The sequence below is a fragment of the Epinephelus fuscoguttatus genome, linkage group LG22 (genome assembly GCF_011397635.1).
Source record: "Epinephelus fuscoguttatus linkage group LG22, E.fuscoguttatus.final_Chr_v1".
Lineage (NCBI taxonomy): Eukaryota > Metazoa > Chordata > Actinopteri > Perciformes > Serranidae > Epinephelus > Epinephelus fuscoguttatus.
In genome coordinates this window covers 9,074,992-9,081,353 of record NC_064773.1, presented here as the reverse complement: position 1 = coordinate 9,081,353, position 6,362 = coordinate 9,074,992, and positions in this window count along the sequence as shown.

Genomic DNA, 6,362 nt, shown 5'->3' with positions numbered 1-6,362 from the left:
AGATGATGAAGTGCGACCTTGACAACATGATAAGTACATGTTACGACTTGTGGCCCATTTCTCTCCTAAGTGCACATGACAGATGATCGTCACATCATGCAGTTTGTGTTCACTGTCTCGGGTATTTTCAGTCCGTTTGTTTAGTTTTTGGTATGTTTTTAAAGTATATTATATCCATATTGTGTTTCCTGGTGTGTCTATGTGCTCAGTCACTCTGTGTTCTCGGCTCCCAGGGGGAGAGGAGACAGGGCTGGGAAGCTCTGATGGGAAAGTGGGCCAGCGCTCTCAGCCCTCCACTGGAGAGCTCCTTAAAAGGCCTGGAGAGATGATGTCGTGGACTCTCTCCTTTCCACCCTTATGTTTTTTTCCTCCCCTCCTACAGCGGCGGAGAAGCCCAGCAGCAGGAGCGCAGCCAAGCTTTGGCCAAACTCATCATGCACATCAGAGAAACACACGACACTGATGACTTCATTGAGCTGAAATAAGGCCTCCATCCATCAGAAGCTGGAAAGGCTTGTTATGAAAGATAGGGTTTCCCGGATTGGGAATTAGTCTGCCTTGTACTCACTGGTACTTTTTGAATTTTAGAGTGTTGCTTGCAATTGCAGAACTGCAGCAAAGTTCCCTCTATTTGCAAAACAAAAGCAGAAAGGAAGAGGAAATGCAATGTCACGGTAGCAACAGGGGATGCAGAAGTAGTCTTTTGCAAGCTGCGTTTGGTTAAGAGAGAAACCTTTATATTTAGACACTTTCTGCATGCATTGGCGGGACCTGTTACATCCTGGTTGCTCCGACCAATCAAAATGTCCCAAACACATTAAATAGAGGATGTCTTCACACGCAGCTGTTGGCCTCTGTTTCAGTAAGCCCGACTAATTTTTTCCATCACAGCCTCTGCGACAGGGGTCAACAACCACTTCATGTACACAATGCGTGTAAGGCCAAAACAGATCCCTACGCCCCCTTTAACCCCACCACACACAATCATTGTGGAGCATTTGCGTTGGCTTCTCCCAGGTGAGCGGCGAGCGCTTGGAGTGGGTTGCATCAGGCATGTGTGGGCGAGCTCTTCAGCCTTCCCTCACGAGGCTCCAATCTATGAGCCATCTGCTGTTATCTGGGGAATGTTCTCCGCACACTTCATGGACATATATGTACCAGGGCTTTGACATCTTTGCTATTTTTAGCGCCGGCCCGCTGCTAGAGGTTGTTATGATGATGTCACACGGGCTTTCAAAATAAATCTGATTGTTTATCTTGGGTTACACTTCCTGCCCGCTTTCCATGTCGTGTTTGTTTGTGAGCGTTCATCTGTCAAACAGGACTTTTTTGGTGGGCTGGGACTTGTTTTGTATATCTTAAGCTTTATGTGGTGGACTAAACTCAAAGTATGATCCACACTTCACAAACTTGTTAATTTTAATATCTGTCTTCCTTGTGGAAACCAGTGTAGACCCTCAAAGTGATGATATTTAAAGGAATAGTTTGACATTCTGAGAAATACATTTGCGGTATTTCCATTCATGCCAAGAGTTAGGTAACATAATTGATACCACTGTCACGTATGTATGGTAAATATGTAGCTGCAGCCAGCAGCCGGTTATGTAGCCAGAGCTAGTAGTCAGTTAGCTTAAATACGTAGGTAGAGCTAGTAGCCAGTCAGCATAAATATGTAGCCAGCAGCCACTTAGAATAAATATGTAGATGGAGCTAGTAGTCAATTAGCATTTTAGATGGCTGGAGCCAGTAGCCAGTTAGCTAAAATATGTAGCTTCCGCCAGCGGCTTGTTACTTCAATTATATAGCTGTATGTAGCCAGTTAGCTTAAATATGTAGCTGTAGCCAGAGCAGCAGGTTAGCTTAAGTATATAGCTAGGGCTAATTGCCAGTTAGCTTAAATATGTAGCTGGAGCCAGCAGCCACTTAGAATAAATATGCAGCTAGAGCTATCAGTCAGTTAGCATAAATATATAGCTAGAGCCAGTAGCCATTTAGCTAAAATATGTAGCTAGGGCCAGCGGCTTGTTAGCTTAAAAATGTGGCTGGAGCCAGCAGCTAGTTAGTATGTAGCTAGAGCTAGCAGCCAGTTAGTATGAATATGTAGTTGAAGCCAGCAGCCGGTTAGCTTTAGCTGTATTCAGTAGCCAGTTCCCCTAAATATGTAGATGGAGCCAGTAGCCAGTTAGCATAAATATGAAGTGCGGGCTAGTAACTTAAACACGTAGAAGCCAACATCTAGTTAGGATGTTGGCTTCAGCTATGTAGAAAAAAAGATGAAGGGGCGCAGGCTAGCTGTTTCCCCCTGTTTTCAGTCTTTGTGTTAGGCTTGGCTAACTAGCTGCTGGGTCTAGCTACATATTTAGGCTACTAGGAAAGTAAATGCATATTTCCAAAAATTATCTTGGATATAAAAACCATTAAAATAAAACCAGTAAAATATACCAATAAAAGTATTTTACAGTACAGTTGGAAGAAACTTGAGGACATGAGGCTGGAAAACCAGTCTGCCAATGAGGCACCAAACGCCTTGAACTCTGAACATTTTGGTATGTTTCCAGTGCACCTGAGACAAAACCGGATTGCGCTGGTGTATGCTGATCCCATATGTGACAGGTAAGCTGTGCTCTGTTGTGTCTGTGTTTGGAAGCTCAGACATAGGAAAGGGGAAGTCACCCTCAAGGTGTTTTGAGGGGGTAAAGCAGGCTCTGCAAACACCAACACCCCCTCCTGCCTTCCCATCACTCCCGCCCCCTCTATTATCCTCCTCTCCGGCTCAGGTAGGAGCAGACTGGGACTGATGACAGGTACCACATGTGATGAACAGTGTCAGTCGTCACCTTGTCAGCTGCGACACAGCCACACCTTGCTGTGAGGCCCATGCCTAGCGATAACTCAACTGAATGAAACACTACAGTAGGTCACTGCAATTGAAATTTTCCCTGAACACCAGGCTCGGTGTGTCATGTCATCCAGGACAAACGGTGAACTTCATCCGCAGTGTTCAGAACACACTTCATTTATACTCCTCCGGCTGCACTTGAAATGAGAGACCAGGATGTGAATTGGCACTGAAACTGCCTTGACCCAGTTTACAGTGCAATCTAAATTTAAACTACATCACTGATAGCAATTCACCAATCAGGTTATATGCATCTGCACTGGCATCACATAGTGCCATGACAAGGATCATGGATAGATTACTGGGCCTACTGGGCAAAGGACCTTTGGGCCAAAATATCAGAAGCGCCCCCATGGCCTTTACCTGCAAAATGCCTTTCAAATTAACATGTACCAACCAGCAAGCCTCAAAATACCTACAGAGGATACCAAAAGACCACAAAGAGACACAGAATAACCACATAGAAACCCGACATTACCCCAAAGAGTCATAGAATGACTGTAAAAAGACACCAAACAACCACAAAGAGACATAAAATGACTACAGAAAGACACAAAATTTCCTCAAAGAGAGACAAATCAACCACAAAGAGACACAAAACAACCAAAAACACTCAATACCACCACAAAGAGACACAAAATGGCCTCAGAGACTCCCAAAATAACTACAAAGACACACAAAACAACCACAAGGAAACACATCATACCTCAAAGAGTCACAAAATTACCATAAAAAGACACAAAACAACCACAGACAAAAAACAACTACAAAAGACACAAAATTACTTCAAAGGGACAGAAAACAACCACAAAGAGACACAAAACAACAAAAAACACTCAATACCACCACAAAGAGACACTAAATGGCCTCAGAGACTCCCAAAATAACTACAAAGACACACAAAACAACCACAAGGAAACACAACACACCCCAAAGAGTCATTAAATGACCATAAAAAGACACAAAACAACCACAAAGGCACACAAAACAACTACAAAACCACAAAATTACCGCAAAGGGACAGATATTGGCCTAAAAGACACAAAAAATGACTGTAAAAAGATACAAAATAACCACAAAGAAAATCAGAATTACCCCAAAGAGTCACAAAATGACTACAGAAAGACACAAAACAACCACACAGACACATAAAACAACCAAAAAGACACAAAATAACCACAAAGAAACACAAGAATTACCCCAAAATTATTACAAAAAGCTACAAAAATACCACCATAAACCTGCATCAGCTGGTGTTTGCCTCCACTGAGCAGTAATTGATTGTCCCCGAATCTTGATATCTTTTTGCCTGCGAGCTTCATTCCTGCTCACACAGTATACTGCAGAAGTTGGTGCTGATAATCCTGTCAGATGGCTGCATAAAGGGTAATAATCATATGTGGGTGGCTTCGCTGCGAGAGGGAGAGTAGCACAAGTAACACTTATCTATTTTTAAGCTGCTGCTTGAGGGCTTCCTTTGTGAAGTGTGTGGATGGAGCTTAACTCAACACCATTTCTGTGCAGCAGAGGAGAGTTAAAAGCTGGACGCAATTATTGTTTGAGTAATTCAGCTCTGAGATGAACTTGATTTGCTCGATTTAAAAGCAATTATTGCCAAAGACATCCCTGGATCGAGCTTTAAACCTCTGGCTGAAACAAACTGAGTGATGCCAGTCATGGGAAACACTGTACCCATTGTAACCTGCGGTAGATTTTTAGGATTACTGAGGTCGTGGGAGATGAGCACAGTTAAGAAATAAGATATATGACACCTGTTAATTGAAACATGAACCTGTCCACATATGAAGTGCCTTGAAGTACTCCCCATGACAAACGAGATGGCCTGCGACCTTTGACCTCAGAGAATGCACCCACCCTGGGATTGCAACCCCCCCCCCCCCCCCAAATCACCCACTGGGTTGAGTTCAGTTCACAATGTGTAAGAGGTATTTAAACCTGATAGGGCCGAGGCTTTAAAGACTGAGTGTGGCTCTGTTTTTCCGCTCATGCTTGTTTTCATCAAGGTGAATGGAAATAATGAGGGCAGAGGGTTTCAGCGGCTAAATCGAGAACTCTATAACAGGAGAACCGAAGCTTTGAAATTACCTAACAAATAAGTGGTACTAATGGGAGTATCCTTTTCAGTTTCATGGAAATCGTTTCGCAGAAGTTCTGATGCTGCGTTGAAGCAGAGGTGTGGACTCGAGTCACATGATTTGGACTCAAGTCAGACTCACATATCTGATGACTTTAGACTTGACTTCACAAAATTAAAAAAGACGTACAACTTAACTTGGTATAGAACATCAATGACTCGTGACTTCACTTGGAAAATACTTGTTACTTTCCTGCCCAACAAAGATTACAAGTTATTTTAAAAGGGTGCCAAGAATCAATTAATATCCTGAATCAACTAACATTAATGCTATTCAATCTGATGTTAGCCTGGAACAGATTTATTTATATGGTCATTTGCTCCAGGCACATTACTGCAAGTATTTACTTCATGAAGCCCTACACTGCTACATGTAGCTACATGCTAACGTCAGGGAAACATGTAATCTTGGTTAGTGATGTTGTTAATTTCTCCAGATTTTGAGTCATATTCCTGCTGGAACACGCTTGGCTGTAAAGATTTGACTCGCTTCATACGTGCGAAGAACTCGCATCATACGTGCATGAAATGAAATGAAATAAAAAAACAAAAGTACCTTAAAGAGACAAAATTATCTCAAAGAGACACAAATCAACTACAAAGAAACACAAATATTACCCCGAGAAGTCACGAAACGACTACAAAAAGACACAAATTTACTTGAGCAAATAACTCACATCGTACGCACGCAAAATTGCTGAATTGATGACTGAACACAGCACGTCCTTAGCGTTGTATGACCCTGGAGGATCTCAGTGCTGATTGGCTATCAAGGCGCAAATTGGTCGCAGAAGTTCAGATTTTTCGACTCTTACGAATAAGCATATGATGCGAAATCTCGCTACTTGCTTCGTTTGCCACTACTTAATTCACATATATTTCGAGTCACGTCTGTCATGCTGCCCGGCAGGAATTCACATCTAATCACGTCTTTACATTGACTTTACACGTATTTCACTTGCGAAACTGTTATTTTCCAGTGTGAACACAAAATTACAGTCATTCCCTGGCTGCAAGTACATTGCTACACGTAGCTACAAGTTAACATCAGGCAAAAAGGGAATCTCGGGTATTGATGTTGTTTATTTCCTGGTAGAAAGTGAAAGTGAAAATTAGCATAATAACAAGTCCCCTTTCATTAAATTTGAATAGGAACTTAACTGTTTCAGTTCAGTCTCAAGGCTCTCATTACCCTCATTCCCACCAGTAGGCACCAGCTGACGAACCTGATGTATGCTACCTGCCCAGCACCACACAGCAGAGAGACGAAGTTAGCAAAGTAGTGCAGCATGTGGGAGCTAAATACCC